This window comes from Balaenoptera musculus, chromosome 1 (genome assembly GCF_009873245.2).
Source record: "Balaenoptera musculus isolate JJ_BM4_2016_0621 chromosome 1, mBalMus1.pri.v3, whole genome shotgun sequence".
In the NCBI taxonomy this organism is placed as follows: domain Eukaryota; kingdom Metazoa; phylum Chordata; class Mammalia; order Artiodactyla; family Balaenopteridae; genus Balaenoptera; species Balaenoptera musculus.
Genome location: NC_045785.1, coordinates 144,339,924 through 144,361,810, shown reverse-complemented (window position 1 = coordinate 144,361,810; position 21,887 = coordinate 144,339,924). Strand labels below are relative to the sequence as shown.

Genomic DNA, 21,887 nt, shown 5'->3' with positions numbered 1-21,887 from the left:
TGAGTGTACACATATCAGTTCAATTCCTGCTTTTAATTTTTTTGGGTATATACCGAAAGTGGAATTACTGGATCATATGGTAATTTTATTTTTAATTTTTTGAGGAACCACCATATTGTTTTCCATAGTGGCTGCTCTATTTTACATTTCCACTAGCTGTGCATAAGGGTTCCAGTTTCTCTTCCTCCTTGCTAACACTTGTTATTTTCTGTTATTTTGATACCTTGGTGTTCCTTTTTGTGCCTTCGTTTTCACATACTTGGTTTACTTTTTTTATATTAAATTCTCTTTGTTAAAAAAATTCTCTTTGTTAAAATAATTGATATGTTTTTTAATCCCTTGACTGGACCTTGACCAATAGAGTACAGAATGTTATTTCTTGTTTCTTCTATAACTTTACCATAAATTTTCTTGTATGGACAGCTTTATATTCATCCTGTTATTTTTTTAAAAAATTAATTAATTAATTTATTTTTGGCTGTGTTGGGTCTTCATTGCTGTGCGCTGGCTTTCTCTAGTTGTGGCGAGTGGGGGCTACTGTTCGTTGTGGTGCATGGGCTTCTCATTGTGGTGTCTTCTCTTGTTGCGGAGCACAGGCTCTAGGCACGCAGGCTTCAGTAGTTGTGGCCAGCGGGCTCAATGGTTGTGGCTCATGGGCTCTAGAGTTCAGGCTCAGTAGTTGTGGCGCACGGGCTTAGTTGCTCCATGGCATGTGGGATCTTCCCGGATCAGGACTCGAACCCATGTCCCCTGCATTGGCAGGCAGATTCTTAACCACTGCGCCACCAGGGAAGTCCCATCCTGTTTTTTTTAAAAATCAATTTCTGCATGTGGAGTTGTAGAATCAAAGTACATGGACGTTATTTTTCAAACTAGACAGTTTTTTTTTCAGGTTATAAAGTACCATATGCAAATAACTCAGATGTTACAGAAAACTATTTAAAATAAAAATTCAACCTTAATACCATTTCCTAGATGGTATAACATTTTAGCATAATTTTTAGACTCTGTGTGTGTGTGTGTGTCTATGTGTGCTTGTGCTTGTGTGTACATATGAGTATGCACATGCTTCTTTACCTTTCTGTACATATAAACTTCAAAATTGAAGTATTGCTAAATGTAGTCTTGAAACCTCTTTTTCATACAGTGGTATATTGTGATTGTCTTTTCATATCAGTGAAAAGAATCTACATTATTAATTTTAATAGACGCATAGTATTTCAGTTTTTGTATATACCATGATTTATTAACCACTTTTACTCATATATTATTTTTAGTTTTTTTGCTGTTATAAACAACACTACTTAATATTCTTATTTGTACACTGTTATGCAGAAGTACAATTATTTAATTAGGATAAATTCGTGGGAGCAAAATTGCTTGGTCAAAGGGTATGCATATTTTTGTGACTTTTGATGCATATTGCATTATTGTTTTCAAATAATTTTAACATCAGTATTCTTTATACATTGGAATAACTTCAGAAGTCGAAGTAATGCAGGTGTATGGCTAAGAAAATAGAAAAACAAAGCACAAAACAAAGCTAATAGAAGAATGTTCAATAAAAAGCAGTAGTTTCCTGGAGAGCAGCGTCAGGATCATGGCAGCATGAGATGATCCCTTCTTTCCCCTTCAGTCTATAACTAGTAAAACAACTCAACAAAGTTTCCTCTGCCTAACAGAACAGGATGCTGGAGAGATCCACACATTTTTACATCTGAAGGTGAGTGGACTGAGCACATAGAGGAGGTGGAACCAGGGGAACAGTGGAGGTGGTACCTGCAACTCCAGCCCCCTGGCCATGGTGGCTGAGTCCACAGCCCCAGAGAATGCGGTAACAGCAGTGGAGGCAGCGCACATGACTCTGGCCTTCCAGCTGCAATGGCACCTGCAGCCACAGGGGACCATGCAGCAGGGCATGTGATCCCACTGATGCACTGTCAAAAATCAATGATAAGGAAAGAATTTTAAAGGCAGCCAGGGGAAAAAAGATAGTTACCTACAAAGGTACCCCCCCACATTGGGCTTTCAGCACATTTCTCAGCAGAAACTATTGTCTGGGAGAGAGTGTGATGACATACTCAGAATACTGAAAGATAAAAAATGTCAGCCAAGAATAGTCTATCTGGCAAAGTCGTCCTTCATATGAAGGAGAAATAAAGGCTTTCCCACACAAACAAAAGCTAAGGCAATTTATCACCATTAGACCTGTCTTATAAGAAATGTTGAAAGGAGCTCTTCTACCTGAAATGAAAAGGCAAAAGTACACAAAACTTCGAGTAAGGTGATAAATAGATAGAATCAGAAAGTACAGCTCTATGGCGGAATAGATTGTTAAACACAATTGTGACATAAAGGTTAAAGGGAAAAAAAGCATTAAAAATAACTAGCTACTTCAACTTGGTAATTAACTCACAACATAAAAGGGGATAGGGCTTCCCTGGTGGCGCAGTGGTTGAGAATCTGCCTGCCAATGCGGGGGACACGGGTTCGAGCCCTGGTCTGGGAAGATCCCACATGCCACGGAGCAACTGGGCCCGTGAGCCACAATTACTGAGCCTGCGCGTCTGGAGCCTGTGCTCCGCAACAAGAGAGGCCGCGATGGTGAGAGGCCCGCGCACCGCGATGAAGAGTGGTCCCCACTTGCCGCAGCTGGAGAGAGCCCTCACACAGAAACGAAGACTCAACACAGTCATAAATAAATAAATAAAAGAACGTGAATTTCTTAAAAAAAAAAAAAAGGGATAATATGTGACAACAAAAACATAAAAGGGGAAAAAAGAAACATAAAAGGGGAAGAGGGCAAGGATGGAACTGTATAGGCAAATGAAGATATGATACTATCAGCATAAAAAGGACTATCTTATCTATGAGATGTTTTATACAAACCTTATGATAACCACAAAACAAAAAATCTGGAGCAGAAACATGAAACATAAAAAAGAGGAAACTGAGCAAAACATCACAGAAGAACACCAAACTGGGACTGCTCTGGTGGTGCAGTGGATAAGATTCTGCACTCCCAATGCAGGGGGCCTGGGTTCGATCCCTGGTCAGGGAAGTAGATCCCACATTCATGCCACAACTAAGAGTTCGCATGCCACAACTAAGGAGCTGGCGAGCTGCAACCAAATAAATGAATAAATAAATATTAAAAATAAAAAAATCTTAAAAAAAAAACCCCAAAAACACCAAACTAAAACGGCAGACACAAACACAAGAAAAAAGAAACAATGAAGATAGAGAGCAACCAGAAAATGATAAATAAATGGCAGTACTAAGTCTTCATATGTCACTAATCATCCGAAATGTAAATGGATTGAATTCAATCAAAAGAAAGAGTGACCGGATGGGTTAAAAAATAAGACCCAACTATTTGTTGCCTCTGGGATACTCAGATCTAAAGACAAATACAGGCTCAATGTAAGGAGATGGAAGATGATACTCCAAGCAAATGGCAGCCAAAAGAAAGCAGGTGTAGCCATACTTAGACAAAAATAGACTTCAAGTCAAAAAAATAACGAGACAAAGATGGACATTATATTGATAAAGGGAACAGTCCGTCAAGAAGACATGACATTTACTAATAATGTATACATCTAACATAGCACCAAAATATATAAAGCAATTATATAACAGTTGTAAAGGGAGAAACTGACAGCAACATAATAATAGTAGGGGACTTTAACACCCCACTTACATCAATGGATAGATCATCCAGACAGAAAGTCAACAAGGAAACATTGGCCTTAAATGAAACATAAGACTAGACTTATTAAATAGATATATACAGAACATTCCATCCAAAAGGAACAGAATACACATTTTTCTCAAGTGCACATGGAGTGTTCTCAAGGATAGACCATATGTTGGGACAAATATCAAGTCTCTTTAAGAAGATTGATCAACCACAAGAAGGCTGGAAAAGTTCACAAATATGTGGAGACTAAACAGCATGCTACTGAACAGCTATTGGTCAATGAAGAAATCAAAAGAGAAATCAAAAAAAGACAAATGAAAATAAGACATACCAAAATCTGTGGGATGCAGCAAAAGCAGTTCTAAGACCGAAGTTTATAGCAGTATAGACCTACTTCAAGAAACAAGTAGAATCTCAAATAATCTAACCTTACAGCTAAAGGAACTAGAAGAAAAGAACAAATGAAGCACAAAGTCAGTAGAAGGAAGAACATAATAAAAATCAGAGTGGAAATAAATGAAATAGAGAATTAAATGACAGAAAAGATCAGTGAAACTAAGAGCTGGTTCTTTGAAAAGGTAAACAAAATTGACAAACCTTTATCTAGACTCACTAAGAAAAAATAGAAGGCTCAAATAAATAAAATCTGAAATGAAAGAGGTGGAGTTACACTGAAATACAAAGGATTATATAAGAGACTGATATGAACAAATATGCCAACAAATTGGACAACCTATAAGAATTGGATAAATTCTTAGAATCGTACAACCTTTCAAGTCTGAAACATGAAGAAGTATGAAATCTGAATAGACTGATCACTAGTAAAGAGGTTGAAACAGTAACCAAAAACCTCCCAAAAAAACAGAAGTCCAGGACCAGATGGCTTCACTGGTGAATTCTATGAAACATTCAAAGAAGATTTAATACCTGTCCTTCTCAAACCCTTCCAAAAAAATTGAAAAGAAGGGAATGGTTCTTAACACATTTTATGAGGCCACCATTACCCTGATACCAAAGCCAGATAAGGACAACACACAAAGAGAAAATTACAGGCCAGTATCTCTGATGAGCATAGATGCAAAAATCTTCAACAAAATATTAAGCAAATTGAATACAACAATACATTAAAAGGATCATACACCAAGATCAAGTGACATTCCTTCCAGGGATGCAAGGATGGTTCAGTGTCTGCAAATCAATTAACGTTCTACACCACATTAATGAAATGAAGGATAAAAATCATATGATCATTTCGATAGATGCAGAAAAAGCATTTGACAGTTTTCAATATCCATTTATGATAAAAACTTTCAATAAAATAAAATGGGTACAGAAGAAATGTACCTAAACATAAACGTATCTAAACATAATAAAGGTCATATATAACAAACTCATAGCTACCATCATATTCAGTGGTGAAAAACTGAAAGGTATCTTCTGTCAGTGGGATGAGGATGCCTGCTCTTGCCACTCTTATTCAACATAGTATTGGAAGTCCTACCCAGAGCAGTTAGTCAAGAAAAAGAAATAAAAGGCATCCAAATTGGAAAGGAGGAAGTAAAACTGTCACTATTTGCAGATGACATGATTTTATATATAGAAACCCCTAAAGATTTCACCAAAAAACTATTAGAAATATTAAATGAATATAGTAAATTTGCAGGGTAAGAAATCAAAGTACAAAACTCTGTTGCATTTTTATACCCTAATAATTAACTAGCAGAAAGAGAAACTAAGAAAACAGTCCCATTTGTAATCCCAACAAAAAGAATAAAATACCTAGGAATAAACTTAACCAAGGAGGTGACAGACTTGTACGCTGAAAACTGTAAGGCATTGTTGAAAGAAATTGAAGAAGACACAAAGTAATGGAAAGATATCCCATGTTCATGGATTGGAAGAAGTAACATTGTTAAAGTGTCCATATTACCTAAAGCAACCTACAGATTCAATGTGATCACTGTCAAAATCTCAACATTTTTCACAGAAATTGAACAAAAAATCCTAAAATTTGTATGGAATCACAAAAGACCCAGAACAGCCAAAATAATCCTGAGAAAAATGAACAAAGCTGGAGATACCACACTCCCTGATTTCAAATTATACTACAAAGCTATACTAATCAAAATAGCGTGTTATTGGCAGAAAACAGACACACAGATCAATGGGACAGAATTGAGAGCCCAGAAATAAACCCACACATATATGGATAACTAATTACAGCGAAGTAGCCAAGAAAGTACAGTGGAGAAAGGAAAGTCACTTCAATAAATGGTGTTGGGAAAACTGGATAGCCACATGCAAAAGAATGAAACTAGACCACTATTTTATACCATACACAGAAATTAACTCAAAATGGATTAAAGATTTGGATGTCAGATCTGAAAGCATAAAATTCCTAGAAGAAAACATAGGCAGTACACTCTTTGATATTAGTCTTAGCAATAATTTTTTGGATATGTCTCCTCAGGCAAAGGAAATAAAGGCAAAAATAAATGGAATGACATCAAACTAAAAAGCTTCAGTGCAGCAAATGAAACCATTAACAAAATGAAAAGACAACTTACTGAGTGGGAGAAGGTACTTGCAAATCGCATATCTGGTAAAGGGTTAATATCCAAAATATATAAAGAACTCATACAACTCAACAACAAAGAAAACCAAACAGCCTGATTAAAAACTGGGCAGAAAATCTGAATAGATCTTTTTCCAAAGAAGACATACAGATGTCCAACAGGCACATAAAAGATGTTCAACATCACTAATTATTAGGGAAATGCAAATCAAAATCACAATTAGATACCCCCTCATGCTCATTAGAATGGTGATTATCAAAAGTGTTAGAGAGGATGTGAAGAAAAGGGAACCCTCATACACTGGTGGTGGGAAGGTAAATTTGTGCAGCCACAGTGGAAACCAGTGTGGAGATTTCTCAAAAAATTAATAGAAATACCATATGATCCAGCTATTTCATTTCTGGGTATTTATCTGAAGAATATGAAAACAGTAATTTGAAAAGATATATGCAGACCTTTGTTTATTGCTGCATTATTTACAATATCCAAGATATGGAAACAACCTAAATGCCATTGATAGATGGATGGATAAAGAAGATGTGGTATATATATGCAATCAAATACTACACAGCCATAAAAAAGAATGAAATCTTGCCATCTGCAAAAGCATGAATGGGCCTAGAGGGTATTATGTTAAGTGAAATAAATTAGATGGAGAAAGACAAATACCGTATGATTTCACTCATGTGAAATCTAAACAAAACAAAAGGAACTAAATGAAACAAAAACAAATACATAGATACAGACTGGCAGTTATCAGAGGGGAAGGGAAGTGAGGAGAGGGCCAAAAGGGTAAAGGGGATCAAATGCATGGTGATGCATGGAAACCAGGCTTTTGTGGTGAGCACACGTGGTGTATATAGAAGTTGAATTATAATGTTATACACAAGAAACCTATTTATTGTTATAAACCAACGTTACCTCAAAAAAAAAAAATAATTTTCCGCTCTACCAATCTTCCAGTTTTGCTTCTAGAGAGAACTGACTTTTATCTTTTTTATTTTTCATTTCTTAAGTGTGTATTCCATATCTATAATAGTAAGTTTATACCTTTTTTTTTCTTTGACATAACAGCTTATGACATGTCTTTCGACTTTTTACTCTGGTAGGTAAGAATTTGACTTACCCTGTTCCCTTGTATTATTACATAATATTTTTAGTTCCTCTATTGACTGCATCTCTATTTCTTGTTCCATAACTATGGACAATACCATTTGTCTCTGTAAGATGAATCTAAGAGCATATTTGTCCTTTCTTTTACTTCTTTAGCCCCTTTCACCACTCAGCGTATTTTAACGTTTATCAAAGGTGATAGTATTTGTATTCTGTTCAATAATCATTATTAAGATTCCATACTTAATCTGTAGAATGATTTTCAAATCTGGAATTTAATAGACATCATCTGTAACATTTGTATTATTATGACTATGTAAATATTGTTCATTATTATGTCAGGTAGTGTGCCAGAATTACATTTTGTTCTCTAAGTTTAATTGTGATGACTACTGTGACAGTGTAGTTTTTAAAAAAATTTTTTTATTTAACATCTTTATTGGAGTATAATTGCTCCACAATGTTGTGTTAGTTTCTGCTGTATAGCAAAGCGAATCAGCTATATGTATACATATATCCCCATATCCCCTCCCTCTTGTGTCTCCCTCCCACCCTGCCTCTCCCACCCCTCTAGGTGGTCACAGAGCACCAAGCTGATCTCCCTGTGCGATGCAGCTGCTTCCCACTAGCTATCTGTTTTACGTTTGGTAGTGTATATATGTCCATGCCACTCTCTCACTTCATCCCAGCTTACCCGTCCCCCTCCCCGTGTCCTCAAGTCCATTCTCTACGTCTGTGTCTTTATTCCTGTCCTGCCCCTAGGTTCGTTAGAACCTTTTTTTTTTCTTTTTAGATTCCATATATATGTGTTAGCATACAGTATTTGTTTTTCTCTTTCGGACTTACTTCACTCTGTATGACAGACTCTAGGTCCATCCACCTCACTACAAATAACTCAATTTCATTTCTTTTTATGGCTGAGTAATATTCCATTGTATATATGTGCCACATCTTCTTTATCCATTCATCTGTTGATGGACACTTAGGTTGCTTCCATGTCCTGGCTATTGTAAATAGAGCTGCAGTGAACATTGTGGTACATGACTCTTTCTGAATTATGGTTTTCTCACGGTATATGCCCAGTAGTGGAATTGCTGGGTCATATGGTAGTTCTATTTTTAGTTTTTTAAGGATCCTCTATACTGTTCTCCATAGTGGCTGTATCAATTTACATTCCCACCAACAGTGCAAGAGGGTTCCCTTTTCTCCACACCCTCTCCAGCATTTATTGTTTGTAGATTTTTTGATGATGGCCGTTCTGACCTGTGTGAGGTGATACCTCATTGTAGTTTTGATTTGCATTTCTCTAATGATTAGTGATATTGAGCATCCTTTCATGTGTTTGTTGGCAATCTGTATATCTTCTTTGGAGAAATGTCTGTTTAGGTCTTCTGCCCATTTTTGGATTGGGTTGTTTGTTTTTTTGATATTGAGCTGCATGAGCTGTTTGTATATTCTGGAGATTAATCCTTTGTCTGTTGCTTCATTTACAAATATTTTCTCCCATTCTGAGGGTTGTCTTTTGGTCTTGTTTATGGTTTCCTTTGCTGTGCAAAAGCTTTAAGTTTCATTAGGTCCCATTTGTTTATTTTTGTTTTTATTTCCATTTCTCTAGGAGGTGGGTCAAAAAGGATCTTGCTGTGATTTATGTCAAAGAGTGTTCTTCCTATGTTTTCCTCTAGGAATTTTATAGTGTCTGGCCTTACGTTTAGGACAATGTAGTTTTAATGGAGTCTTTTTTCCTTATACTACATAGGTAAGTCAAATTCATGCTGCATGCTAGTTTGCTAAATATTTGGACCATGCCTTTTGTGGTAGACAATCTCCAAGATGGCCACCTGTAATCCTCCTCTCCTGCTAGTTACACATTTGTGTATTCTCTTCCCAGGGATTGGTCTTTGTGACCAGTAGCATAAGGAAAAGTGACAGTGTGTCACTTCTGAGATTAGGTTATAAAGGCCATGGCTTCTCTCCTGGGGATGTTCCCTCCCTCTCTCTCCATTACTTGCTCTGAGGTTTACCAGCTTTCATATTGTAAGGACACTCATGCAGCCTATGACGAGGCCCCCATGGAGAGGAACAGAGGGCAACAGCCAACACCCTGCAGGCATCTGACACCTGGCACAACCATGTGAATGAACTTAGATGCAGATTCTCCAGTCCCTGTAGAACTTTGAGATGACTGCAACACTGACTGACAGCTTGACTGCAGCCTCATGAGAGACCTTGAGCTAGAACCATCCAGCCAAGCCACTTTTGGATTCCTAACTATCAGAGGTTGTGTGAGATACTAATGTTTATCGTTGTAGGCTGCTAAGTTTGGGGGTAGTTTGTTTCATAGCAATGACTACTTAATAGATTTTTTTTTTTTAACCTGTAAGTAGAGTGCTGTTATGACAAAAACCAAAAAATGTGGAGAGTGGCTTTGGAATGAGCCACGGGCTTTGAGGAGAGTGTGAGGGCCTGAAGTGTTTTGAAGAAGCTATTCATAGAAGCCTCACGGTTGTTGATAAGACTGCAGGTGAGAGTTTGCAGGAAAATTAGGTAACTGTTACTGGACATTAGAGGAAGGTAGTGGATCCTTCTTATGTAGTTGCAGAAAGTTTAGCCACATGGTTGCATACAGTTATTTGGAAAGTAGAAAATGTACCAAAGAAGAGGGTAATGTAGCTAAGGAGATTTCCAACCAGAGTGTTTAATAAGTATGGTGTGGTTTCTTCTTGTTGCTTTTAGTAAAATGTGAGAGGAGAGAGAAATTAAAGGAAGGATTGTTTTTGTGGTGGCTTAAAACAATAGAACTTTATTTTCTTGCAGTTCTGGGGGCCAGAAGTCTGAAATAAGTATCTTTGGGCAGAAATCAAGGCGTCAGCAGGGCCTAGAGCCTCTAGGGAAGAATATGTTCCTTGCCTCTTTCAGTTTTTGGTGACTGGGTGTGTTCCTTGGCTTGTGTCAGCATCATGTCAATCTTCAAAGCCCTCATCTTCAAACCTCTGTCTGCTTCATCTTCATATTGCCTTCTCTGTGAAATCTCTCTCTGTTTCTCTCTTATAAGAACATTTGTGATGACATTTAGTGCCCACCCTGATAATTCAGGATAATCTCAAGATCCTTAATCAAATGTGCAAAGACTCTTGTCCAAATAACATATCATTTACAAGTTCCAGGAATTTGGACCTGGTATCTTTGGGGTCATTTTTTAGACTATCGCGTATATTCACCTTCCTCCCTCCCTCCATGTCTCCATCCCTCTCTCCCTTCCTTCTTCCTTCCTTTCTTCCAGAACTTTTAAGATCATGAATATATCCTGCTCTTCTACAAAACTGCCTCTTAGATTTAGCATCCGTTGATTCTTGCATGAACCAATGTTTGCATGATGGCTACAAAATAATGATTTTTCCAGTTCCAGCACCCCTTCCACATTAATGATTATCCTCCCTTCTCACTTTATCTGTGTATCTTTGTTAACTATTCTTCTTTTTGCTTGTATCTGTTTATCTGTCTATACAGCTATATGTCTGTGTATTGTATCTGTCTGTATATTTATCCATCTATCCATTATTTATTTGGACACATATACCTATTGTTTTCCCCTAATAGTTTAGAATTCATTAATGTACTTAATTATTTTGATGCTCAAATTGTCCTAGTTTTGACCAGTAGGAGACCTTTTACTCTGGCTTTTCTGTCCTTGTAACTTCTTCCTATCAAATTTTTTTTTTTTTTTTTTTTAAAGAACGTCTTACTTTTAGGCATAAGAAGATGTTCATTGCTCATCTTGAATTTATTATGCTCCAGCCCTGGAATCAGCCATCTTTTCACAGAGCCCTGGTTGCTTTTTGTGGGGAGTGATTTTAGAAACTATGTTAGTTATCAATTTATTGCATTTTAGCTCCAAATCCACCTTTTATTGCCTTATTGGACCTACTTTTCCAACTGGCATGTATAAACTTAATCCGCAGAGGGTGTTGGAGGGACCCTGTGGGAGATAGGGTTTGGGTGTACTTCTGTTCCTGCTTGCTGTGTTGCCAGTGGCATGTGCGTGTGTGGGCTGCCCAGTGTGCTCACCCTCTAGCAAATTTTGTTGCCGTTTCCTATCTGGGGCTTCCTGCCTTCCACCCTTGGCCTGCTGACACCACAGCAAAGTTTCCTGTTTGTCAGTTCCAGCCTGCAGTTCCTTGCGCACCGACTTTGGCCCTCCTACTATGGAACAGGTGTGGCTCGGGCAGCCCAGCTAACTTCTCTTACCCAGTGTGTTGCAGCCACACTGTCTCCATGAGATCTGAAGTCCAGCCTTGGGGACGAGGCACCCCTTACTAGTACTGCCTTTGGTTTTCTCTCTCCACCCTAGGATATTCCTTACAGTTCTCTTTTATTCCTTCTTAGTAGTTAATCCTGTGTAAATAGTTAATAATTCTTTATACGACTTTTCCTGTTCAAATTGCTGTGTGGATTCCATTTTTTGGCTGGACTCTGGCTGCCACAGAGACGAAAGAGACGACTGCCTGGGCAGTAGATAAGCTCATGGTCGCTTGCTTTTAGGCTCTTTCAGCTGCTATAGTTGGGAAACACAATGCATTTATGTATATACATATTACAATGCATACATAATACATACTTCCATTCATATACAAACCTGCATATATACATGTATATGTACACATATATTTTTATATACATGTACATGTACATATACATATTTCAGAGTTGTTTATGATAGCTTTTGCCAAACAAATTTTTATATGTTCAGGTCTATTCTTGCATGCCCCTCCACTAACCTCCCTGCCAAGATTTTTCAGTTTTGGTCCTGATTAGAGAGGTCTCCCATACCTACATTTGCTTGTAAGATGATTTTTATAGCTTAAAAAGTTCTTTTTAATATCCATGTGGAATTTATATTTGAATGGGATGTCAGATGATGCTCCATTTTACTGTTCTTTCAGATGGTTAGGTATCTGTTACAAGATCATTTATTAAATAATCCATATTTTTCCTAGTGAAATCTTTGTTATACTTTTCATATGCATTGCCATGAATTAAAGGTTTTTTTCTTTTGTGGCATTTATTTGTCTCTTCTTACATTAATTCCTGTTTCTATACCATGTTGATTTTCGTATAATGACTTTATAGAGTATGTTCTGATACCAGCTATATTTCTCATCAACATTGGAGAAATTGCTGCCTTTCAAGATCATCCTGGAATTCCTGGGGCTCTTACATTGGTGCTTCTTGGTTTTAAGAAGCCATGCCAGTTATCCATTTATTACCTCTTAGCTTCAGGTCCCTTCTTTCTTTTTTCTTTTTGGCCATGCTGCGCGGCTTGCAGGATTTTAGTTCCCCAACCAGGGATTGAACCCGTGCCCTCGGCAGTGAAAGCGCAGAGTCCTAACCACTGGACCTCCAGGGAGTTCCCTTCAGGTCCCTTCTTTCATTTTCCGTTCTGCATTAATGGGTTGGACTCCGTAAGCATTTTCCTTTACAGTGAGTATGCAGTTAAGCTTCACAGTAGAGGACACTGGAGGGGCATTGTGGGAGGGTCAGGTCTTTTCTTCTTCTTTCCAGTGTTCTGTGGGCTTTGTTTTTCATTTTGCTTTTGCTGCACCGTTGCCAGAGGCATCTGCCTCAGCTGTATACCTAGAGCCCAGGCTCCTGATAAGCTTGCAGCCCCAGCCAATTGATGGCCATTTAGCTAAGCACACCAAGGTCCCCCAGACCTATTGGAGAATGGGCTTCAGACTCTCTGACTTCCTCTGTGTACCTGCCTCTCAGCTTCAGCCTGCTAGCACCCTGTACCCCTCCTGACAGGGCCACTGTAGACCTAAGGCCTTGTTGCCCTGCAGGCGAACAGATTCTTGATGCCCCTCTCCTTCTGCATGCATGTCTGACAGCTTTGGCCTGCCTTTATTACTTCAGAAAGTCATTTCCTGTGGCCTTCCCGACACTGCCACTGTGTGCCCCAGGCCTTGCATTACCTTGCTTGTGAGTGGGCTCCCAGCGCTGTGACTCTCTCGTTGCCCACCCGCCAGACTTGTCCCTTCTGAAGTCTGCAGGGGTCTTTCCTGGCAACTGTGGACCAGTTCTGGCCCGGGGAACCCAGCAAATGTCTCCCCCATCCAGTGGCTGTAACCATACCTTTTCCAAGAAGATCTGAGTCCTAACCTTGGAGAGGGCTTCCCCCTTCCAATTTTTTTCTTCCTTGGGTACCCTGGGGTATTCTTTAGAGTTCTCTTTTCACTCTAGAGTTTCTCATTTTTCCATTGTCATGGTTAATAATTCTTTATATTAAACTTTTCCTGTTCCAGTTACTGTGTGGTTTTGATCTCTTGACTGAACCCTACTGTCTGTCTTTCATTTTAGAAGAATTCTGGATGATCTGACGTTATCTTGTCTCCATTGGCTAAGAGTCCACGTGGCACAGGGATTTCTTCATTCTGATTTGATTGCAGGACCACAGTACTAACTGAGCTTCACACCTGCTTCCTCAGGATATTCAGCACGTTTTAACAGCTCCTTGAGATCTGGGCACAAGATGCAGAGAATCTTATATAGTATAGCAACATCAGTGGCATTTATGCCAGAATAAAGTGGTCATCGAAAGCTTCTTGCTACAATTCTTTAATTTTAATAAATACTAAATATTAACAATTTATGATATATAGTGATATTTTGAAATATAAGTAATAGCAAGAAGTATCTTGGATGCATAATTAAAAAGGTGAAAAACAATTGAGGGATGTGGGCAACTCGTCACTAGCAATAGAACCATTAGTCCTGATGGGTCCATCCATTCATTCCCTTCTCCTACTAAGCATTAGGGGGATCCACAAACTCTTTGTTATCGTAGGCTATTAACCTTTGACTGCTTGCTTTTGGCCTTTGAGTCCAGTCATTCTGTTGGTACTCCACATTTCTGTTGCCTTTTGTTCATAGTTACTATCCAGGATCTATGGTTCCCTACTTTTTTTCTTGACACCTGTCCTGATTAAAGTTGTAGCTGGTTACATGCCACAAATCTGTTATTAGTGGAGTCTTCTCTGATTAATTTCAGTTTAGCTCTTAATTATCTGGAAATTTTATAGGCACATTTAATTCAAGAAACATTTTAGAAATAAGCACTGTGGATACAATGACTCAATCTCTGTCTTCTAAGAAACTTAGAGTCTCATAGTTGAAGTGAGCATCATGATCCAGAAGTGCTTTAGGATGTGGCATTCTTACTGTCAAGTTTTTAAATCTTGTGACACCCTACTTTTACTATGAAGATGCAAATAATTTAAAAAATTGACTAATCTGAGGAGTTTTAAGAATCATACTTCTAAATCCACATCAAAAAGTTTTTCTTTTTTGTATTCTGAAAGTAAAGAATCCTCCCTCATGTTGTACTTAACTGTCTTTTCCTCCCCCTTTCAACCCTAAGCTGTGTTGTTTAGAGACTGCTTTATTCTTACTTATGGATATATCTTCAGCATGTAGGACCATGCCTAACATATAAATGCTTGAAAAATAAATTGAGCAAAAAGAAAATGAGTTAAGATTTAAGAGTTGGAGTAGTTATAGGCAATGATATTAAAAGTCAGTCATGGGCTTCCCTGGTGGCATAGTGGTTAAGAATCCATCTGCCGATGCAGGGGACACAGGTTTGAGCCCTGGTGTGGTAAGATCCCACACGCGGCGGAGCAACTAAGCCCATGAGCCACAACTACTGAGCCTACGCTCTAGAGCCCGCGAGCCACAACTACTGAGCCTGCGTGCTACAACTACTTAAGCCCGCGTACCTAGAGCCCGTGCTCTGCAACAAGAGAAGTCACCGCGATGAGAAGCCCGCACACCGCAACGAAGAGTATCCCCTGCTCGCCGCAACTAGAGAAAGACTGCGTGCAGCAACGAAGACCCAATGAAGCCCAAAAAAGAAAAAAAAAAGTCAGTCTCATGGCAGAAATTTAAAAGTTTGATTATAGCTACTATGGGGAAATAGATACAGGAAGAGTAGAAATTTGACCAGTTTGGGGAGGACAATTTGGAATATACCTTTTCCTGTTTTTGGTAAATTTTACTACACATCTATTCTCATGTCTACATAGGAGATATTTATCAGATTATTAGACGCTTTGGCTTCAGAAGTCTCCTTTACGCTCTTAAAAATTATTGAAGCTTGAAGAACTGTTGTTTATTTGGTTGTATCTCTTAATATTTACCATACTAGAAGTTTAAAAATATTATTGTACTAAATTAAGAATAAAAACACACTTAACATGTTAATATTTTTATGAAAAATGATTTTTCCAAAGCAAAAAATCTAGAGGAGTAGTATTAGTTTACTTTTGCGAACCTCCAATGCCTGTATTAAAAGAAGACAGCTGATTCTTTTTTTTTTTAATAAATTTATTTGTTTTATTTATTTATTTTTGGCTGCGTTGGGTCTTCCTTGCTGTGTGCAGGCTTTCTCTAGTTGCGGCGAGCAGGGGCTACTCTTCGTTGCAGTGTGTGGGCTTCTCTTTGTGGTGGCTTCTCTTGCTGCGGAGCACGGGCTTTAGGCGCGCAGGTTTCAGTAGTTGTGGCTTGCGGGCTCTAGAGTGCAGGTTCAGTAGTTGTGGTGCATGGACTTAGTTGCTCTGCGGCATGTGGGATCTCCCTGGACCAGGGCTCGAACCTGTGCCCCCTACCTTGGCAGGTGGATTCTTAACCGCTGCGCCACCAGGGAAGTCCCAACAGCTGATTCTTATATCTGCTTCTGGATTCAGTCTGTGGTGATGGTTTTGGTTGAAGTATATGACGAAAATTTAGGGTCACACAGATGATGTAGTTGAAAAAGGGAGGAGTATTTTAATAGCTCTTCAGATAATTGAAGATATTCTTTGATACATCAGAGCTTGACAGTGGTAAATTCCTTCTTTTTTTGTTATTGAAGTCTAGCTGATTTACAATATTATGTTAGTTTCAGGTGTACAACATAGTGCTTTGATATTTTTATAAATTATACTCTATTTGAAGTTATAAAATGTTGGCTATATTCTGTGTGCTGTACATTACATCCTTGTATCTTATTTATTTTATGCCTAGTAGTTTGTACCTCTTAATCCCCTACCCCTATACGGCCCCTCCCCTCAGCCTTGTCTCCACTGGTAACCATTAGTTTGTTCTATGTATCTGTGTGTCTGTTTCTGTTTTGTCATACTCATTTGTTTGTTTTATTTTTTAGATTCTACATATAAGTGAAAATATACAGTATTTGTCTTTCTCTGCCTTATTTCACTAAGCATAATACTTTCCAGGTCCATCCATGTTGTTACATATGGCAAAATTTTATTCTTTTCTATGACTGAGTAGACAGCGGTAATTTCTTATTCTTTTATTAAAATTTTTTTAATTGGAGTATAATTGCTTTAGAACGTTGTGTTAGTTTCTGCTGTAGAATGAAGTGAATCAGCTGTATGTCTACCTGTATCCCCTCCCCCTTGGACCTCCCTCCCCCGCACCCCATCCCACCCATCTAGGTCGTCACAGAGCACCGAACTGAGCTTTCTGTGCTTTATAGCATGTTCCCACTAGCTATCAGTTTTACGCATGGTAGTGTATATATGTCAGTCGTAATCTCCCAATTCGTCCCACCTTCCCCATCACCCCCTGGGTCCATATGTCCGTTCTGTACATCTACGTCTCTATTCCTGCCCTGCAAATAGGTTTGTCTCTACCATTTTTCTATATTCCACATATATGCGTTACTATATGATATTTGTTTTTCTCTTTCTGGCTTACTTCATTCTGACTGACAGACTCTAGGTCCATCCACATCTCTACAAATGACCAAATTTCGTTCCTTTTTATGGCTGACTAATATTCCATTGTAGATATATGTGCCACATCTTCTTTTTTTTTTTTTTTTATTCACACACACACACACTGTATTTTATTTTTACAAGACATAAATAGACTGACACCAAGCATTGTACATGGATGACCACAACAAAAGCAACAATGATTGTAATTACCAAACATGAAACACACTCATACTATGTCATAATATTGACATTCAGTCCAGTAATCCTCCACTGTAACAGCTCCTTTACTTTGCAGTGAAAATTGATTTGTATATTCTTTGCCTCTGAGTCCTTGTGGGATTTTTTTTTTTTTAAATTCAGACAGAAAGTCACAAAAATTATACTCATCCTCATCAGTTCACTCAGTCCCATGTAATTAATTTTTTTTTCATCTTGATCTTTTGTTAGCACTTTTATGAGTTCATCAGTTTTTCATTAGAGTTCTGAAAATGCTTATTCATTCAGTTTAGCAGTACAGTCAGTTACCAGAAACCTGTACTTGTCAGAGTCTTTTCCATGAATTTCTTGAAGATGAAACCCTTTTATAGGAACATATTTGCAAAATCATCAGAGTACACCCAGAACTGTCTGTAAATGACAAAAGACTTAAAAATGACCACGGTTAAAGATTTGATGAAAGTTCATAATAATGCAGTTGACAAGAAAATTAGTTATTTCTGAGATATACATTTTAAAGTAATAACTAGGATTATTACTTATAACATTATACCAGAACATATAAGATTTTTAGAAATTTCATGTAATGTCTGAAACATTTATATTAACATATTTCCATACATATTTCCATACAAATACAAATATAAGATTTTTAGAAATTTCATGTAATGTCTGAAACATTTATATTAACATATTTCCATACATATTTCCATACAAATACAAATATAAGATTTTTAGAAATTTCATGTAATGTCTGAAACATTTATATTAACATATTTCCATACAAATAACCCCATGAAAGTTTAGTATTAGTTGTTTTGTTTGTTTTTTTATACTGCAGGTTCTTATTAGGCATCAGTTTCATACACATCAGTGTATACATGTCAATCCCAATTGCCCAATCCAGCACACCACCATCCCCACCTCACCGCAGTTTTCCCCCCCTTGGTGTCCATATGACCATTCTCTACATTTGTGTCTCAACTTCTGCCCTGCAAACTGGCTCATCTGTACCATTTTTCTAGGTTCCGCATACATGCATTAATATACGATATTTGTTTTTCTCTTTCTGACTTACTTCACTCTGTATGACAGTCTCTAGATCCATCCATGTCTCAACAAATGACTCAATTTCGTTCCTTTTTATGGCTGAGTAATATTCCATTGTATATATGTACCACAACTTCTTTATCCATTCGTCTGTTGATGGGCATTTAGGTTGCTTCCATGACCTGGCTATTGTAAATAGTGCTGCAATGAACATTCGGGTGCATGTGTCTTTTTGAATTACGGTTTTCTCTGGGTATATGCCCAGTAGTAGGATTGCTGGGTAATACGGTAGTTCTATTTTTAGTTTTATAAAGAACCTCCATACTGTTCTCCATAGTGGCTGTACCAATTTACATTCCCACCAGCAGTGCAAGAGGGTTCCCTTTTCTCCACACCCTCTCCAGCATTTACTGTTTGTAGATGTTTTGACGATGGCCACTCTGACCGGAGTGAGGTGATAACTCATTGTAGTTTTGATTTGCATTTCTCTAATAATTGGTGATGTTGAACGTCTTGTCATGTGCCTCTTGGCCATCTGTATGTCATCTTTGGGGAAATGTCTATTTAAGTTTTCCACCCATTTTTGGATTGGGTTGTTTGTTTTTTTGATATTGAGCTCCATGCGCTGTCTGTATATTTTGGAGATTAATCCTTTGTTGCTTCGTTTGCAAATATTTTCTCCCATTCTGAGGGTTGTCTTTTCATCTTGTTTATTGTTTCCTTTGCTGTGCAAAAGCTTTTAAGTTTCATTAGGTCCCATTTGTTTATTTTTGGTTTTATTTTCATTATTCTAGGAGGTGGGTCAAAAAGGATCTTGCTGTGGTTTATGTCAAAGAGTGTTTTTCCTATGTTTTCCTCAAAAGTTTTGTAGTGTCCGGTCTTACATTTACGTCTTTAATCCATTTTGAGTTTATTTTTGTGTATGGTGTTAGGGAGTGTTCTAATTTCATTCTTTTACATGTAGCTGTCCAGTTTTCCCAGCACCACTTATTGATGAGGCTGTCTTATCTCCATTGTATGTTCTTGCCTCATTTGTCATAAAGTAGGTGACCATATGTGTGTGGGTTTATCTCTGAGCTTTCTATCCTGTACCACTGATCTATATTTCTGTTTTTGTGCCAGTACGATGCTGTCTTGGTTACTATAGCTTTGTAGTATAGCTTGAAGTCGGGGAGCCTGATTCCTCCAGCTCCATGTTTTTTTCCCTCAAGATTGCTTTGCCTATTCAGGGTCTTTTGTGTTTCCATACAAATTGTAAAATTTTTTGTTCTAGTTCTGTGAAGAATGCCACTGGTAATTTGATAGGGATTGCATTGAATCTGTAGATTGCTTTAGGTAGTATAATCATTTTCACAAATCTGATTCTTCCAATCGAAGAACATGGTATATTTCTTCTATCTGTTTATGTCATCTTTGATTTCTTTCATCAGTGTTTTATAGTTTTCTGAGTACAGGTCTTTTGCCTCCTTAGGTAGGTTTATTCCTAGGTATTTTATTCTTTTTGTTGCGATGGTAAATTGGATTGTTTCTTTAATTTCTCTTTTTGATCTTTCGTTGTTAGTGTATAGGAATGCAAGAGATTTCTGTGCATTAATTTTGTATCCTGCAACTTTACCAAGTTCATTGATTAGTTCTAGTAGTTTTCTGGTGGCATCTTTAGGATTTTTAATGTATAATATCATGTCATCGGCAAACAGTGACAGTTTTACTTCTTTTCTTTTCCAATTTGTATTCGTTTTATTTCTTTTTCTTCTCTGATTGCCATGGCTAGGACTTCCAAAACTATGTTGAATGAGTGGCAAGAGTGGACATCCTTGTCTTGTTCCTGGTCTTAGTGGAAATGCTTCCAGTTTTTCACCAATGATGTTTGGTGTAGGTTTGTCATATATGGCCTTTATTATGTTGCAGTAGGTTCCATCTGTGCACATTTTCTGGAGAGTTTTTATCATAAATGGGTGTTGAATTTTGTCAGAAGCTTTTTCTGCACCTATTGAGATGATCATATGGTTTTTATTCCTTAATTTGTTAATATGGTGTATACATTGATTTATTTGCATATATTGAAGAATCCTTACATTCCTGGGACAAATCCCACTTGTTCATGGTGTATGATCCTTTTAAAGTGTTGTTGGATTCTGTTTGCTAGTATTTTGTTGAGGATTTTTGTGTCTGTGTTCATCAGTGATATTGGTCTGTGATTTTCTTTTTTTGTGATATCTTTTTCTGGTTTTGGTATCAGAGTGATGGTGGCCTCATAGAAAAAATTTGGGAGTGTTCCTTCCTCTGCAATTTTTTTGAAGAGTTTGAGAAGGATAGGTGTTAGCTCTTCTTTAAATGTTTGGTAGAATTTGCCTGTGAAGCCATCTGGTCCTGGACTTTTGTTTGTTGGAAGATTTGTGATTACTGTTTCAATTTCGGTACTCGTTATAGGTCTGTTTATATTTTCTAATTCTTCCTGGTTCAGTCTTAGAAAATTGTACCTTTCCAAAAATTTGTCCATTTCTTTGAGGTTGTCCATTTTAATGGCATATAGTTGTTTGTAGTAGTCTCTTATAATCCTTTGTATTTCTGCAGTGTCAGTTGTGATTTCTCCTATTTCATTTCTAATTTTTTTGATTTGCGCCCTCTCCATTTTTTTCTTGATGAGTCTGGCTAAAGGTTTATCAATTTTGTTTATCTTCTCAAAGAACCAACTTTTACTTTTATTGATCTTTGCTATTGTTTCCTTCGTTTCTGTTTTATTTATTTCTGCTCTGATATTTACGAATTCTTTCCTTCTACTGACTTTGGGTTTTCTTTGTTCTTCTTTTCCTAGTTGCTTTAAGTGTAAGGTTAGATTGTTTATTTGAGATTTTTCTTGTTTCTTGAGGTGAGATTGAATTGCTATAAACTTCCCTCTTAGAACTGCTTTTGCTGTGTCCCATAGGTTTTGGGTCATCGTGTTTTCATTGTCATTTGTTTCTAGGTATTTTTTATTTCCTCTTTGGTGTCTTCAGTGATCTCTTGGTTATTTAGTAGCACGCTGTTTAGCCTCCATGTATTTGTGATTTTTTCAGTCGTTTTCCTGTAATTGATTTCTAATCTCATAGCCTTGTTGTTGGAAAAGATGCTCGATACGATTTCAGTTTTCTTCAACTTTCCAAGGCTTGATTTGTGACCCAAGATGTATCTATCCTGGAGAATGTTCTGTGTGCACTGAGAAGAAAGTGTATTCTGCCACTTTTGGGTGGACTCTTCTATAAATATCAATTAAATCTATCTGGTCTATTGTGTCATTTAAAGCTTGTGTTTCCTTATTTATTTTCTGTTTGGATGATCTGTCCGTTGCTGTAAGTGGGGTGTTAAAGCCCCCTACAATTATTGTGTTACTGTCGATTTCTCCTTTTATGGTTAGCATTTGCCTTATATATTGAGGTGCTCCTATGTTGGGTGTATAAATATTTATAATTGTTATAT

The 21,887-nt window shown here is 37.5% G+C and overlaps 1 protein-coding gene across 3 annotated transcripts in view; it reads left to right on the top strand.

The window, feature by feature from the left end:
• Nucleotides 1–21,887, top strand: part of RPS6KC1 (ribosomal protein S6 kinase C1) — a 217,371-nt gene that overhangs the window by 34,322 nt on the left and 161,162 nt on the right. The gene's annotated exons all lie outside the window — the stretch shown is intronic.